Raw genomic sequence first — 17,381 nt, forward strand, 5'->3', positions numbered from 1 at the left:
TGTAATAGAACATTCATTTCCATTCATCCATTTTCTACACCCGCTTGATCCAATTCAGAGTTGTGGGGGGACTGCAGCCTATCCCAGCTGTCATTGGGCCAGAGGCAGGGTACACCCTGAACAGGTCGGCAGTCCATCACAGGGCCACACAGAGACCAACGAGACACACAACGCACACTCACTCCTAAGGACAATTTAGAGTCATCAATTAACCTAACATGCATGTTTTTGGACGGTGGGAGGAAGCCGGAGTACCCGGAGAGAACCCACGCATACACGGGGAAAACATGCAAACTCCACACAGAAAGGCCCCAGCCGGGACTTCAAACCCTCTTGCTGTGAGGCGACGGTGCTAACCACCACACCACCGTGCAGCCCCATTCAACCTTCAGTATGATCCAAAGAACCAACACAGAGGGGCTGTAGACAGTGAGGCTCTGGGTGAAGAACCACATCCACCAGGAACTGACCAGGGACTCGAGCGCAGTCGTCCTCTTCTCAAGTCTCACCTTGTTTAAAGTTATCTTACAGCTGAGATCTCTTGAGGTCTGAATTTCCACACATTCCTGTAGTTCTGCTTTCTTACTGTCACACCCAGGGAATGCAGGACGCAGGAGCAGGTGATGTTTAATCCACAAGCTTTATTTGGAGGAGCAGGTGTTTCCAATAACTCTCCAAGAGAGAACAAAACAGACTAAATAAGTTTTCAATAATATATATACACGTCTCCCAAAATGAGAGAAGAATATCTATGAAAATTTATCAAAACAATAATCACTCCACTAAGGAGGAAAACAAAAAGATTATCAAACTTGATCTTTAACTTAAAGTCATTCCTGCTGCTGAGGAAAACAAAAAACCTCTCCTGTAAAATAGGAGGCACTATAATATGAAATCTTATCCAAACAAAAGATCACTCCACTTGGAGGAAAAAGCAAGAACGCTATAAAACTTAAATTATACTTTATCAAGACTATCTTATAAAAGTTATCAAAAAACAAAAACTCTCTTAGCGAGGAATTGATCAGAACAAAGGCTTGGTACATGGACTATGGTTTATCAAAGGCGAGAGTGAAGCACGTTGGGAACAACAGATACGACACACTGGCACAAGACAAGGGGAGACGCAGACTCTTATACACACAGGGTTAACAGGGAACAGGTGGAATCATTCATGCGACAATCAGACAGGAACACGAGAGGAAGGGCAAGTGACCTGAAACGAGAGGAGAGTTAATCTTTCAAAATAAAACAGGAAATGACGAGACATGACATGGAGACGAGACAAAAAACCCGCTTGACCTCACCGCGGTGTGACACTGTAACTTGACATCTCTCTCTCTTCTTTCTCAACAGCGCACATGAAGAGGAACTGATGAAGCAGTTTTGATTATGCAGAGAGACACAGTGTTGATTTTGAAGGTGTTCCTGTTTATCAAAGATGTGATGAGGAACTGGATATACTTCCGTTTATGACATTCCTGCAAATATGCTGTTAACATTATACCTGTAATGCTGTAATGCAAGGGAGTGTTTTAGGACCTCTTCTTTTTCTTTTATATATTAATTATTTAAAAGTTGTCTGTTTATCAAGTTTGTTTTTATATGCTGATGATTCTGCACTGGTAGTTTCCCATAAGGATAAAAATATCATTGAGCAATCACTTAGTGCTGAGCTTCTTAATGTCAGCAGATGGATGTCTGACAATAGATTATCATTGCATATAGGAAAAATAGAATCCATTCTTTTTGGTTCAAAGATTAGATTAAAGAAAGCCTCAACCTTTAAGGTTTTAATAGGGGATTCTGAAATTGCAGCCAAGGAATCAGTCAGTTACCTTGGCTGTGTTATAGATTTAGTAATCTTAGTGGCATAAGTCAGGCACAGAAGGCAATCACTAAAATAAACCATAGAGTGCGTTTTATGGCTAGAATTTCTACATTTTTAGATACAAAACTTTGGCTATTTTGGCAGGAGCCTTATTTCAGCCATACTACGACTATGCATGTGGCTCATGGTATAATAGTTTGACAGTGAATTTGAAACACAGGCTACAGACATCACAAAATAAACTAATTAGACTGGTTTTGGATCTCCAACCCACCTTGAGTCATCCCATTTTGATAAGGTGGGATGGCTGAAGGTGGAGGATAGAGTGGCTTTGATTCAGTTGTGCATTGTTCACAGGATTGTGTATGGGAAGGTTCCAAAGTATTTTAAATACTATTTTAGTAAAGTAAATGAAGTTCATCACTACTCCACTAGGGAGAGCACAACAGATTTAGTCCCTCCCATAGTTAAGACAAACATGGGCAAAGAGTGTTTTTCTTATGTTGGTTCTGTACTGTGGAATAGGTTACCTGGCCCACTCAAAGCAATAAGTAGTTTAGACAGTTTCAAGCGAAACTTGAAAAAATGGTTTCAACAACAATACTAGACTGAGTGCCAATATTATGTGTCAGGTGTATTCAGAACCATTTCAATGTATTTCTTTTTCTATGTGTTTTGAATGAATGTTGGTATGAATATGTATGTATGTAGGTATGTAAGAATGCTGCCCTACTTGCCCTTGTTTTCCTACCATCCAGCGACCACAATGGAAATAAGCCGTAGGGCTTTTTTGTGTTATCCCTGACTATTTATTTCTTTTAATTTATGGTTCAGTTGCTGTACCATGTTTTACAAAATAATAGTCAAATAAATTCATTCATTCATTCATTCATTAAAGAAAAGTTTTTATTGTGTTTGGTTCTGCAACTGATCATTGAAAGTGTTACATTTGAAGCAAACCTTGAAGAAAGTTTGGACACCCCTATCAAAGGCTATGAATGGCTAAAACCCTGCATTTCTTTGAAATGTACATTTGAATCTAAAGAACAAGTTTCCATCTTTTTTTCCTGACTGATTGTTTGAAATTTGCTCCCATATTTCGGCGGTGTTTGATTCATCCCTCTAACAGTGAAATGTTCTCTACGCCACTGGATGCAACACAAGCTCCAATCACGATCAATCCGCATTCTCGGTTTGAAAGCTGCTCTTTTCCTGAAATTCTGCATCACTTCTTTCTAGAACAGAGGTCTTCAACAGGGGGTCCGCGACCCCCAGGGGGTCCGTGGAGGTACTGCAGGGGGGTCGCGAAATCTTTGGTTGATTAGACGATTTAAAAAAAAAAAAAAAAAAGTTTGGACACCCCTATCAAAGGATCCGCCAATTATTTCCTTTTCCGGTTCCGCAGCAGACAGCAACAAACTTTTACAAAATAAAAGCCTGTGAGCAACAGACTTTTACAATAATAAAACCTGCGTTAATGCACAATAAAATATTTATCGGCGTTAAATAATTAACAAGTTAACGCGATAATAACGAGTTAACTCGCCCAGCCCTAGTCAAAGTTGAACAAAAATTTGGCAAAATCTGGAAAGACTCTTGCTGCTGCAGCTGCGTGTGTTGAATGTCCAGTAACTTAAAGACAAACATCTCTGCATGTACAATAATCACCCACAGAGAAAGTGATAGAAGCATCAGAATCTCACACAGACCACAGCACTGCAGCATCACATCACTTAAGTTGATAACTTGATTCCACTCTCTGACATGTATAATGGGACAAGGACTGTGATCAAACTAAACAGCCCAGTTACAACTACAACCATAGCTCAACTTAAGACACCAAAAAGCACAATAAGCCATGGAGAACTTCATCTTCTTTGGGTGTCACTCTCCAAATTTTTGATAAGTGAGATCCCTCGACCTGCTTTTATGTTGTCTACTCACCACCTGTTAATTATGACTGACCTATGTCAGTCTGTTCATCCATTTCTGGGCATGTGGGGCTTTTAGTCCCACACTTGGCGAGGTGGACAGCGCCCAGCAGGGCCATGGCCTGCCGCCCCTGGTTTCCTGACTCCTTCACTACATGGCTGTGGGGGCTCCACCTGGGGCCTTCCTCTGCTGTCCGCTCGGCTGGAGCATGGCTTTCTTGTGATGGGCTGTCTGGTTTCTCTCTTCCTTACCTCATGGGGTTTACTGGTTGCCCGGGCCCGGGGGCCTTGCCTGTCTGCTGCTGATCTCTGGAGTGGGTGTGGTTGTGGCCCCCTGCCCCCATCAGTATACACAATTCATTTGGAGCCTATGGCATATAATTAACACACACATATGCACAAGCATTCATTCACTCACTCACATGCTCACCCCACTCTTACAATGTGATTTGTAGTTTTAATAATAATCATTAAAGGGATAGTTTGCCTCTTTTGACATGAAGCTGTATGACATCCCATATTAGCAATATCATTTATGAACATAGACTTACCCCCTGCTGTGTCCTGTGAGCCGAGTTCCATTCGAGTTTTGGTGTTGACGAAGGTAGTCCGGCTAGTTTGCTAGGGTCCCGAAAATAAAGCGTCTTGCTTCTTTAAACAATATGCGTTCAAAAGAGTAATACATTTGCATCACAAAATCGTCCCTCCAGAAAAGGTCAGACCTCACATCGCTTGGCGCTATTTCTCTCTTCCTTCTAAAGTGATTTTCCTTCTCATATACTTGCTGCTGGTGATATTGTTGCTGTTTGTTTGTTGTGTGTTTCTTCCCATTTATGTTTTCTGCAGGTGATCTTTACGATCCTATGTATGGCCGCCGTTCTTTTCTCTCCACAGATGCAGCAGTTGGTTACCCACTTTTTGGCTGTTGTTGTCTATCTTTTCAAGCTCTCTCCTTTCCTGTATCTTCAGTCCCCCTCTTTATTTAATCTCTCCATTCGAAAAACAATGGTGCTACAAACTATGATGAGAACACTGGCACTGTGGACTTTGGCTTAGCTGATGCCTATAACTCTGAGTCCAGAAAAAAAAAGAGAAAAAAATCTGTTCATCCAACAGTTAAACTCAACTGGGATGAAATAAAAACACATCTTAGGCTACGTTCAGACTGCAGGCCTTGATGCTCAATTCCGATTTTTTTGTGAAATCGAATTTTTTTGTGAGGTCGTTCACATTGCAATTAAATGCGACCTGTATGTGGCCTGCTGTGTGAACGGCTTACCGCCCCATACTATCCCGCATGCGCAGAAGAGCGTACGATGACGTCATACGTCATGAGCATGCCCAGTGTTTGCGGAAGTGAACATGGATGGTAAGAGTAGGAATGCATATTGAGAATGAGGAGTCACATGAGCCGGTCGGCCATGTTGGCAGGAGACGCTATTGGTTGCCAGGGGCAACGCCATCAGAACTTAACGGAGGCGCGCCAATATATTCCAGATATCTTTAAATTTCCCGCATTTATCATTTTGGCAGGACAGAGACAAATACAATAAAAAAAAAGAAATAAAGCAAAGCAATTCAGAAAGATAAGGCGAAAGAAAAGGGACCTTACAGGGACAAGCTTATTACAAGCGCAAAGCAGCGGTATTTGGAGAAGCTCTCAAACATCCAAAATATTGATCCTTATGAGCTCCCTGCAGCAGAATGGCACAGAGACCTGGACCAGTTACCTCCGTGCACATATATGGACATAGTAAATGATCTTGTCTTTGGTGTAAGTTACTACACTTGCAGGAGTTTAAAAGTCACAAATCTTTAGAATCTTACGAGACTTTCTGCTGTGGCTGGGTGGAGGACTTGGCCATCTACAATCGATTTTAAAGTTGTTGTCCAGCCGGAGCCAGCACATTAATCACGGCATAATTTTAAAGAGGATATTAAAAAGAAAAAGAGCTAGGCTTTTGGCCCTGGTCTTTTGTGGGGCAGTGGCTTCGTCTATCCAAAGACACGTTTGGGTGCGTCGTCGTAGCCAGGAGTGGTGGGACTGTGATGTGAGCGGCTTTTCAGACGCGTAGGTCGGATAAATGCGCCCTGGCCGTTCAGACTGCAGTCGCATGGCAAAAGATCAGATACGTATCGGAATTAGGACCACATATCCAAGTGGCCTGGATCGGATTTGAAAAAATCCGATCTGTGCTGTTCAGACTGTCATGAAAAGATCAGATACAGGTCGCATAGGGCCAAAAAAAATCGGATCTCAAAATATGGCATTTTATTAAATAGCACATTTCATTGCATATAAACTCAGTGAACTTTACAGTAAAAGAAAAAATAATTATGAAAACAAAAGTTAAACAAGCAACACTGTCAACAGAAGATATATAGAATCTCATTTACTTAATCATATCCCGAGTGTACATCAAAAGTACTTTATAGTAACTCAACCCCAAAAGCACAAACCAGTAGCAGCACATGTCAAAATTAGTACACATGGACTACCAACCAAGACACGCTCAGTGATTAGCCAATGCCTTTTGAGAAAAGAGAAGTTTTAAGTTTGATCTTGACATGGTTGTGTCAGACCTTAGGTCAGCAGACAGCTTGCGCCAGAGATAAGAACCCGTGACACAATCTGAATTAAAATATCATAAATAACAAACATCTGTTTGTTTTCTCAACTGTTACTGAGCTTTAAGCCCAACAGTTACTGTCGAACAAAACATCCCATTGACAAGGTAAATGCAGCAGGCGTTGTAATAGAACATTTTTGCTTTTCTGATGCTGCATCATCTTAAAACATGCAGATGAGCAGCTTTATGAACATCAGTTCAGCTGTGTCTATTTTTCATTCAACCATCCATTCATCCATTTTCTACACCCGCTTAATCCAATTCAGAGTCGTGGGGGGACTGCAGCCTATCCCAGCTGTCATTGGGCCAGAGGCAGGGTACACCCTGAACAGGTCGGCAGTCAATCACAGGGCCACACAGAGACCAACGAGACACACAACCATGCACACTCACACTCACTCCTGTGAACAATTTAGAGTCATCAGTTAACCTAACATGCATGTTTTTGGACGGTGGGAGGAAGCCGGAGTACCCGGAGAGAACCCACGCATCCACAGGGAAAACATGCAAACTCCACACAGAAAGGCCACAGCCAGGACTTCAAACCCTCTTGCTGTGAGGCGACGGTGCTAACCACCACACCACCGTGCAGCCCCATTCAACCTTCAGTATGATCCAAAGAACCAACACAGAGGGGATGTAGACAATGAGGCTCTGGGTGAAGAACCACATCCACCAGGAACTGACCGGGGACTCGAGCGCAGTCGTCCTCATCTCAAGTCTCACCTAGTTTAAAGTTATCTTACAGCTGAAATCTCTTGAGGTCTGAATATCCACACATTCCTGTAGTTCTGCTTTCTTACTGTCACACCCAGGGAATGCAGGACGCAGGAGCAGGTGATGTTTAATCCACAAGCTTTATTTGGAGGAGCAGGTGTTTCCAATAACTCTCCAAGAGAGAACGAAACAGACTAAATAAGTTATCAATACTGTAATATATATACGTCTCCTAAAATGAGAGAAGAATATCTATGAAAATTTATCAAAACAATAATCACTCCACTAAGGAGGAAAACAAAAAGATTATCAAACTTGATATTTAACTTAAAGTCACTCCGGCTGCGGAGGAAAACAAAAAACCTCTCCTGTAAAATAGGAGGCACTATAATATGAAATCTTATCCAAACAAAAGATCACTCCACTTGGAGGAAAAAGCAAGAACGCTATAAAACTATGCTTAAACAAGGCTATCTTATTAAAGTTATCAAAAAACAAAAACTCTCATAGCGAGGAATTGATCAGAACAAAGGCTTGGTACATGGACTATGGTTTATCAAAGGCGAGAGTGAAGCACGTTTGGAACAACAGATACGACACACTGGCACAAGACAAGGGGAGACGCAGACTCTTATACACACAGGGTTAACAGGGAACAGGTGGAATCATTCATGCGACAATCAGACTGGAACACCAGAGGAAGGGCAAGTGACCTGAAACGAGAGGAGAGTTAATCTTTCAAAATAAAACAGGAAATGACGAGACATGACATGGAGACGAGACTAAAAACCCGCTTGACCTCACCGCGGTGTGACACTTTAACTTGACATCTCTCTCTCTTCTTTCTCAACAGCGCACATGAAGAGGAACTGATGAAGCAGTTTTGATTATGCAGAGAGACACAGTGTTGATTTTGAAGGTGTTCCTGTTTATCAAAGATGTGATGAGGAACTGGATATACTGCCGTTTTTGACATTCCTGCAAATATACTGTTAACATTATACCTGTAATGGTGTGAAGAAAAGTTTTTATTGTGTTTGGTTCTGCAACTGATCATTGAAAGTGTTACATTTGAAGCAAACCTTGAAGAAAGTTTGGACACCCCTATCAAAGGCTATGAATGGCTAAAACCCTGCATTTCTTTGAAATGTACATTTGAATCTAAAGAACGAGTTTCCATCTTTTTTTCCTGACTGATTGTTTGAAATTTGCTCCCATATTTCTGCGGTGTTTGATTCATCCCTCTAACAGTGAAATGCTCTCTACGCCACTGGATGCAACACAAGCTCCAATCACGATCAATCCGCATTCTCGGTTTGAAAGCTGCTCTTCTCCTGAAATTCTGCATCACTTCTTTCTGGAAACATAGCCTTCTTCATTGCGGCCAAAAACGTCCATCCAAGCTTTCTTAATCCACAGACGTGTTTGCAAAATTTTAAAGATTTGTTTTAAGATGTTGGGTCGGCGAGGTGGTGTGGTGGTGAGCAACTTTCTGTGTGAAGTTTGCCTGTTGTCCTCATGTGTGGGTACTCCGCCTTCCTCCCACCACCCAAAAACATGCATGTTAGGTTAATTGGTGACTCTAAGCGAGTGAGTGTGTCTGTGTGGCCCTGTGATGGACTGCCAAGCTGTCCAGGGTGTCCACTACCTCTCGCCCAATGACAGCTGGGGTAGGACTCAGCAAACCTGAACTGGATTAAGCGGGTATAGAAAATGGATGGATGGATGTTAAGATGTTACTTTGAAACTTTGGGAGGCTGAATTCTACGCTGAAGATGCAGGAAAACTTTCCTTCAGAGGAGACCTCCATGCATGATATTTCTGCAGGGGTGACTGCAAAGAAAACTGTGAACCACCTTTCCAGAGTCAGTTAGACATCCCTGAAGACCTTTCACAGTCAATCATAGGTTTGGATTTGCCTTTCATGCAATCCCGCACACAGTTCTCGGACATTTTAGGTCTTCCAGACCTCAACTTGACCTCCATTGAAGCTGACATTTCTTAATCATAATGACAAACAGTTTGATTTCTTAATCATATAAAGAATTTTTTGTCAAACACTTGCCTATTGCGCCACTGTCTTGATAATGATCTTGAACATGTATGGTGAGAGGGAAGTTTACAGTGGTTTGATTGGCTGTCATCTCTGAGTTGAGGTGATAGGTTGAGATTCTCTTTCACACGCAGAGCTTTATAAAGGACGCAGTATTTCCAGGCTGTGTCAGAGACTTCACCTTCAGCTGATATTCATCTCCTCCAGACAAACGCCAGCGTTGATCTTCCAAAGACAGACTGATCTGAGCAGGTGAGAATAACCTATTCACAGCTAACAAAAATGAACAGTTTGATCACAAGGTGGAATCTGTGTTTTATCTATTTAATGAGCAACAGAAGCTCTAATATTTTAATGGTTTATGACTCCATTCAACTCTCTGACATGTATAATGGGACAAGGAAGATGTTCAAACTAAACAGCCCAGTTACAACTGAAACCGTAGCTCAACTGTGTATGTTGCCTTGCTGATTGCTATTTTGTGACCTACATATATTTCTTCTCACTCCAGACAAGATGAACATGGCTATCCTGATCACTGTCATGTTCACTACTGCCCTTGTTCTGATCCCGGAAGGGGTAGGAGCCTACGGCAATATTCCATGTACGACCAAACGTGGCAACAATGCTTACGACAACTTTGTTCACAAACACATCCTTCAGGGGTCCTTCAACATTGCATCAAAGAGTGAATGGCAAACGTGAGTTAAACTCTAAAGTTCCCAAGTGCAGATCACAGGAAAATAAATGGGATCTCTTTTTTATGATTATTATGATGATTTCACTAGAACTTCCTCACCCGATGATATATCCTACTGTCTATATTATTGTGCAGTATATTAGCTGTATACAGCTTCATATTGGCACAGATTACATTTGAAAGAGAATAATTCTGACAGTTTACTTTGTAGTAAACATTTAGTAAACATTCATGCACATTTTTTACAGCCAATATTTCTTTGGAAAAACACAAATGTTTTATAAACAAATATTTCATTTCCAATAACTCTGGACATTGATCTCAATCTGCAGGTACATTAGGAACAAGGGTCTCTGTGACAGACCTTTTCAGTCCTTCATCAGGAGTTCGGATCAGAACCGTGTTGAGCAGATCTGTAATGGGTCAGGAAAGCGCTGGTCTGGAAACTTGTGCTTCAGTACCTCAAGCATGCTGGTGTATGATGTCACAGTTAAAAAACAGGATTGCACTGTCAGTAATGTAGTGTCGGGTACAAAATATGTGTATGTGGCTTGTGACATTGTTGCGAACCAATGTCGTCCTGTTCATTATGAAAAAAGTACCAACCAACCACCAACCAGCAATGAGATCTGCCGTCCATTGGCTTGAAATTCAAGTCGTCTGACAAGCTTCTTTTTTGCCTAAAAAATTAAATTCCACATATAAATAAAGCTTTTCTACTTTGACGACAATACACTCACTTCTTCACATATCTCAACACATTCCAACAGCATTTAGTTTGATGAACACAGTTAAATGAACATGTGCTCTGAACGACAAAATATCAGTTATTACATTAAGGCTGGATGTACGATTGATGTATTAACCACTGTGAGAGATTGTTTTATTACAGCAAAAGCTTTGCAGCCATGGAAAATAACAATGCTTTATGATTCTTTTATAGGGGAACTATTACTTTAATCAATTACACTGTATCCAAATAAAACATTTCCATTTGTTCTGCTTCATACAGGATATTGTCAAATACATTGTAGTAGTCGATGTAGTTCAACAGGCCTCAAATGGGCTCAGGTGCTACCTGCTCTGAACTTCCATCTTTTTGTAAGAACAGCAAAGTGTAACTGTGTAGTCATACTGCTGAATACCCAATAAAACTGCTTTCGCTCGCATGTATTTTTGTTTCTTTTGTCCAAAAGCTAAACGTGTCACATATCAAAATGTTTGCAGGCAAGGCTGCTCTCTGCTTCTGTAAAAGCCACACACACACATGCAGAAATGTTTTATTCACGGTGTGCCACGCAGCCATATCGGGGATGGCAATTATGATGGAACTTTTTGTACAGCAGTTCATATGAATGAATGAGATTTTCAAGGCAGGGGCCTAAAACACTCAAAGGCAGGGTTTAAATTGGGACGGAGCGCTCCGGAGCGCAGCTCCGTCTCCTCACTTCAGACGGACCGGCAAACGGAGCTCTGCTCCGCCTGCTCCAGTGTTCATATTGTATGTGATATTGTAATGACTCCACGGAGGCTCTGAGACCGGCTCGCAGTACAATCACAGAACACGGGTGACTCTCAGGCCCGGATTAAGGTGGGTCTGGGCCCCGGGGCAAGGAGATTGCAAGGGCCCCCCCTCCCGCTCCGAGCCCATACCAACCCAACCCAACCCCCCCCCGACACACACTCCCCTACAAAAGTCTCTTTCTGCTCTTCCTTCATGCAAAATCATCTACCAACTCAAAGTTCAGCTGTTGCACAAACTGTGATTCAATTGCAAGAAGTGAGAGGGAGTTCAGACGATTTTGGGTCATTTTCATCCTGAGCTCATTTTTTATTCGAGCCATTCTGGAGAATGACCGTTCCCCTTCACAGTTCGTAATTGGCAGAGTCAAGAACAGTCGAAGTGCAATGTAAAGACTTGGAAAAGTGGACTGCAAATCCAAATTTACCACGGTCTTTAGCATTGTATTTGGGCATCTTTGTTCTTTTGGAATGAATGATTTGAATTGAACAAGTTCATCTGCCAGGCTCGTGGTTAGATCAGTGGGATATGCTGCAGCAAGTGCTTCGGCCCTTGAAGTGAGCTCACTGATTGACATATTATCAGGCATGAAAAGAACATGAAAAAGATTGGTCAAGTGTGTGTATGCAGTTAACCGATGGTCAAGACAGGACACAAGCTTGTCAATTAGAACATTGAACTTTTCAATTCGAAACTTTTCTTTTCCACCTAATTTAACATCTGGCTCTGCACTTTCATCAGCCATATGTTTGCGCTTCTTTGTGCGCTGGAGATCATGTCTGTAGTCTTGGGAGACTGAATCAGTAACACTTAAGGCTGATCTTTCAAAATGGGCAAAATTGCCACAAAATCACGAAGAGAACTGAGAAGCTGTGTTGCCGTATTTATGTTGATGTTAGGCTTCTGTAACTGCAGGCTTGTGGCTTGGAACCGCTGCAGTATTGTATCCCAAAAGTATGCCATGACAGCTATCTCTAGGGAGTCCAGCTTGCCACAAAGTGCAGAGGCCTCACTTCTAGTGTCACGTTTCTCCTGTGGATCTTTGGAAATATTGTTCAGTGAATCTCTCAGTTGTGCATAATATTTCCACAGAGCATTTGTTGATTCAGCTCTTGCACTCCAGCGAGTGCCTGACAAGGACTTCAGTGTGAGTTTCACATTTGTATTTCTGAAAACCTTTCCCCACCTGTGTGTTGAAGAGGCACAAAATGTGTACAAAGATTGCAGGAAGTCAAAGAAACGCCCAGCTTCTGGGCTACTGTCAACAGCATTGACACCAACTAAATTCAATGAATGCGCAGCACAGGGGACATAACAAATCAATAGGTTTATGCGTTTCAGATGAGCTTGAACTCCATTGTACTTTCCTGACATATTACTTGCATTGTCGTAAGACTGGCCACGACAGTTACTTATGTCTAGGCCCAGGTTCTCCACCATTGCAACAACACACTCAGCCAAATTGCTCCCGCTATGATTCTTTTTGGTTTTGGAAAGGAAAAACGTCCGCACTTGTGGGCGTCCCTAGCGACAAAAAAACATTTAGCAACTTTCGCAACCTTTTGGTGAATCTGGCTGCCCGTCTTTAAAGTGACAAAAATCATTGTTCTCAACATAACTGTAGTTTTGCGCCGCTGTCAGAAGCATTTCTAACGGTGAATCAGTGCTGCAGATTAGCTCTGATCTGTAAAAATCCGCTAGCACTGTCTTCTTCTACTACAGACATAACCGTCCCCACACGTTTTCTAGAGATTGGCATTGCGTGCATGGTGCTGTGACATCATACGTAATGTCATGATGTCATCTGGTGACTTTAAGCGACTTTTCAGAGAGCCAATTGCGACTTTCTGTGATTTTTAGCAGGACTGAGTCCACTGGAAAATCCATATTGGTTTTTCTCTTACAATGGCTGCCGTTCCTCATGGCCCAGGGATCCTCTGGTTGTCGTCCCCCATGCCCCAGGGGCCCTCTGGTTGCCATACATCATGGCTCAGGGGCCCTCTGGTTGCCATATTCTGTGGCCCAGGGGCCCTCTGGTTTTCGTACTGCATGGCCCAGGGACCATCTGGTTGCCATATCCTGTAGCCCAGGGGCCCTCTGATTGCCGTCCCCCGTGGCCCAGGGGCCCTCTGGTTGCCATATCCCGTGGTTCAGGGGCCCTTTGCCATCCCCCGTGGCCCAGGGGCCCTCTGATTGCCGTCCTCCGTGGCCTAGGGGCCCTCTGGTTGCTGTACGACATGGCCCAGGGACCCTCTGGTTCCTATGTCCTGTGGCCGAGGGCCCTCTGACTGCTGTCACTCCCCCCAGCCCATTTCAGTTAACCCTTATAGACTAAAGAAGTACAACTAAAGAAGATCCTAGAATAGAGGGCTCTATCGCAATCAGCATCGACAACGGTATCTGGATTGTTGTTGGGCCCCCCCTGGGCCCCCTGGATCCATGGGCCCCGGGGCGCCAGCCCCACTCGCCTGGTTGGTAATACGGCCCTGGTGACTCTAAGTCCTGCTCCGCAACCAACCCCAGGAGAGCACCTAACCTGCACACAGACTGGCCCACGCCCACTCCTCTCCCCCAATCACCAGCCCACACCTGAGTGACATGACCTGCGGTCCAGTGATTGACAGGGAGAGGAGGAAACAAGCCAGTCCGTTTGCTTTTACCTTGGTCGTTACAATATTATTATTTTTTTTTTTTTAATGTGATTAAATTAATTTTTCAAGTCTTCTAAAAAATATTACAATTGTCAGGAAGGTTTGTCAATAATTACGCTGAAAATAAAAGCAAGTTTAGGTGAATCACAGCATTGTGCACATGCGCAAAGCTATGACATCACAGTTAGCATTATTCAATCCAGCCAGGCAGGCAGTGCAACATGCGCGTCCGAGATTTTCTCATCAAGTCGTGTCATTCTGAGTGAAACGAGTTTGCAGTTGGTAGCTGTCTGTGCTACCGAGCCCTTAAAATGACATGGCAGAGTAAAATAAAACCCAAGGGTTTCTCGTGCCCACCAGAAAAGTTTTGCGTGGGCACTGGAAAGTTTCTCATGCGCACGAGAAACTTTCACTTTATTGTAAAACAGTGTAGGTTAGGCAGCAGGACGGGCAGAGAATTATAGCCGCGGCTATTCAGAGACAACACGGGAAGCCGGACAGCCTCTCCCATTCTCTGGCGAAATTGCTACAATGTTAAATTGACGATAAAACAGTTATTCACAAAACACAAGATATGCCCAATACTGCATTTACTTTCAGAACTACAACATGTTGTCCTGTAGCTTAATGAAGTGATTTGTTCTGAAATCGCCACCGTTCACTGAGGAAATCATGTTATGAAGCAGCCAGGCTTCCCAGGCAGCCCGGCGTCTCTGGGGGTAAATTAGACCTGGGCGTGTCAATATGAGGGGCTGTGTCGGGATGATTGGAGTTAAGGCCCATTTATGCCCTACGGTAACTACGGAAACGGACGCTTTCACCCGGTTCCGGGGGTCGTTTCATCCGTCAGTTTGTCCGCAGGTCAAGAGCTTAGCAATCCGGTGAGCTCCGGGCGAAACGGAGCAATACCAGAGGAAGTCGTGGGGGCAGTAGAGAGTCAGGAGTGTGTTGGCTCCGGAAGTTATGGAGGAAGAAGAAGAACGAAGAGTAGGAGATTTAATTTAGATTTCTTCTTGTGCGCCGACTTTGACGCGGTTTCTTTGTGTGCTGCCATAATAGATAGAGAACTGCAACTTCCTCAATTGACGCCATGTTTCTCAAACCCGCGGCCGACAATAACTCAATATATACCGCCCTCTAGAAGATTTCTTACGGACGTGCGCAATACGGACGGAGGCATAACCAGAAGCTCCGGGAGCAACGTATGGACCGGACAGACGAATTTCGTCCGGTTCCGTAGGGCATAAATGGGCCTTAAGTATCCTGGGCCTAATTCTTTAAGTTTCACGTTCCCACCAGAAAGTTTCGGGTGCGCACGAGAAAGTTTCACGTTCCCACCAGAAAAGTTTCAGGTGCGCACGAGAAAGTTTCAGGTGCGCACGAGAAAGTTTCAGGTGCAAACGAGAAAGTTTCAGGTGCGCACGAGAAAGTTTCAGGTGCGAACGAGAAAGTTTTGCGTGCGCACGAGAAAACCTTGGGTTTTATTTTACTCTCATATGTCATTTTAAGGGCTCCGTACTGTGTTCTATCTTCGTGCTAGTTAAATATCACATCAGAATGTTTAAAAAAAAAAAAGGTTGGCTAACTGATTGAACGAATGCCTGCTGCAACGTAGCTTTGCGTACGGAAACTAGCAAACTTCTCTCTTGCTAGTGACAAAACCACCAGCCTGGATAGCGTGCTCGAGTCCCAATCCTATGAGTTTGGCCAAAGTTATGAGGTCGCTAAACTTCGTTATTCGTTACAAATTAGTTATTCTAATGGAAAGGATGAGTGGTAGCCTACTTCAGCACACCTGGTAAAGGGGTAAATGGCAGTGTTGGTAGGGCAGGCTTTTGAAATACTTTTTTGTTTTTTTTGCTTTGCTTTGCATCAGATGGATTCATATCAGTGCCACAATGTCTTTAGGAAGCTCAATTCTTTTTCATTCTGTACTGTAGCTCATGTTGATTTTAACTACATTCAAGTTTGTCAGCCAGTGCATAGTGGACCACCCCCACATACATTGGTATTTAACTTGATTTTTCTGTTCAGACGCTGTAACTCTGACAATGAAGCGGACACAGGGACTTTTTCAGTGTTTATGTTGAGGTCATTTTGGCAAAAAAAACAAACAAAAAAACAGCCATATTTAATACATTGGATTATAAATTCCTAAAACCTGTGTTTAGAATTGGTAACCATCATATTGTATGCATTTAACAGTACCACTGTCAGGAGCAGCAAAGGAGTAAGTGCAGGCCCAGCTGCTAAAAATGTCTATTTCTAGAATTTCAAAATGGTAGACACCGCGGAGATTAATTTTTTCATGTATGAAAAGTGCAATTTTCCCAGTCATAATAAATACTTAGAATCTGATGGTGGTAAGTATTTGTGAAAAAGGTAAAAATTGTGAAAGTGCAGCATGAATTCTGGAAAGAAACTGCTAAAAATATTACACGGTGCACCTTTAAAGTTATGTTATTGTTGTGATATGTGCATATGAGATAAATAACTAATAAAGAACACATAATGTGAATTAACGGTGCTTTAGTAGCAGTGTATTCACATAGTAGAAGTGTTTCGCGACATTGACCACTGTGAGTGAAGGGCTCCCCCACTTTACAAAAGCCAATTTAAACACTGCTCAAAGGCACTTTGCTCCAGGTGCCAACATGTTCAAACATGAGAGATTTTGAGCATTTGTACCCCGTTCAAATGAAAACAGAACTGTCAGGCTGATTGAATGAATGTATCTGACTGGTAGAAGTCATTTGCCTCGTAGTCCACCAGAGGCCACCCTTGTATCAACTTAACCTTTTCCTCCCCCTGTTAACCTCCAAGTGAAATAATCTTATGATAACATTATCTTTGTTTCAACAAAAAAGGAGGAAACTAAAAATACAAGGCGTTCCAAGAGGGTTATTCTGATAACACAGGTCTGAGAGGTGTTTTGTTTTGTTTAATCTTTTGGATTTGACAAGTTATAAAGTAATGAACGACGGTAAGGACGCTGCGTTTGAACACATTCAGAGAATTGCATGTTTATTTCATATTTGTTCCAATTTGAATTTCTTTTTTCCCCAAAGTGGACAAAGTGTTATCCTGACTTTTCAGCCTGCCAGCCTGCCACTCTGGCCAAACGAACAAGGCTGGAAAGCCTTCGCAGTGTTTATGTGGAGTAAAGAGTCAAAGTGACCCGGGACTTTTTGTATGTACGTTTAATGTGTAATCCTTGCAGAAGAAAAAAAATCAGAAATAAACAATTACAAAAAAACAAAACAAGTGTGAAAAGAGGTTTAGACAGCCAGCGCTGTCTAAACCTCTTTTCACACTAGAGGTTTAGACAGCGCTGGGCAACGATTAA

General features: G+C 42.7%; 1 long non-coding RNA gene across 1 annotated transcript; it reads left to right on the top strand.

Moving 5' to 3' along the window:
• Window positions 1-9,330: 9,330 nt before the first annotated feature.
• On the top strand, window positions 9,331-11,025 carry LOC142368926 (uncharacterized). The gene is made up of 3 exons (XR_012767458.1): window positions 9,331-9,414; window positions 9,674-9,863; window positions 10,195-11,025. It is a non-coding gene; the product is annotated as an uncharacterized LOC142368926 (long non-coding RNA).
• The last annotated feature ends 6,356 nt before the right edge of the window (window positions 11,026-17,381 follow it).

This window comes from Odontesthes bonariensis, chromosome 19 (assembly GCF_027942865.1).
Source record: "Odontesthes bonariensis isolate fOdoBon6 chromosome 19, fOdoBon6.hap1, whole genome shotgun sequence".
Lineage (NCBI taxonomy): Eukaryota > Metazoa > Chordata > Actinopteri > Atheriniformes > Atherinopsidae > Odontesthes > Odontesthes bonariensis.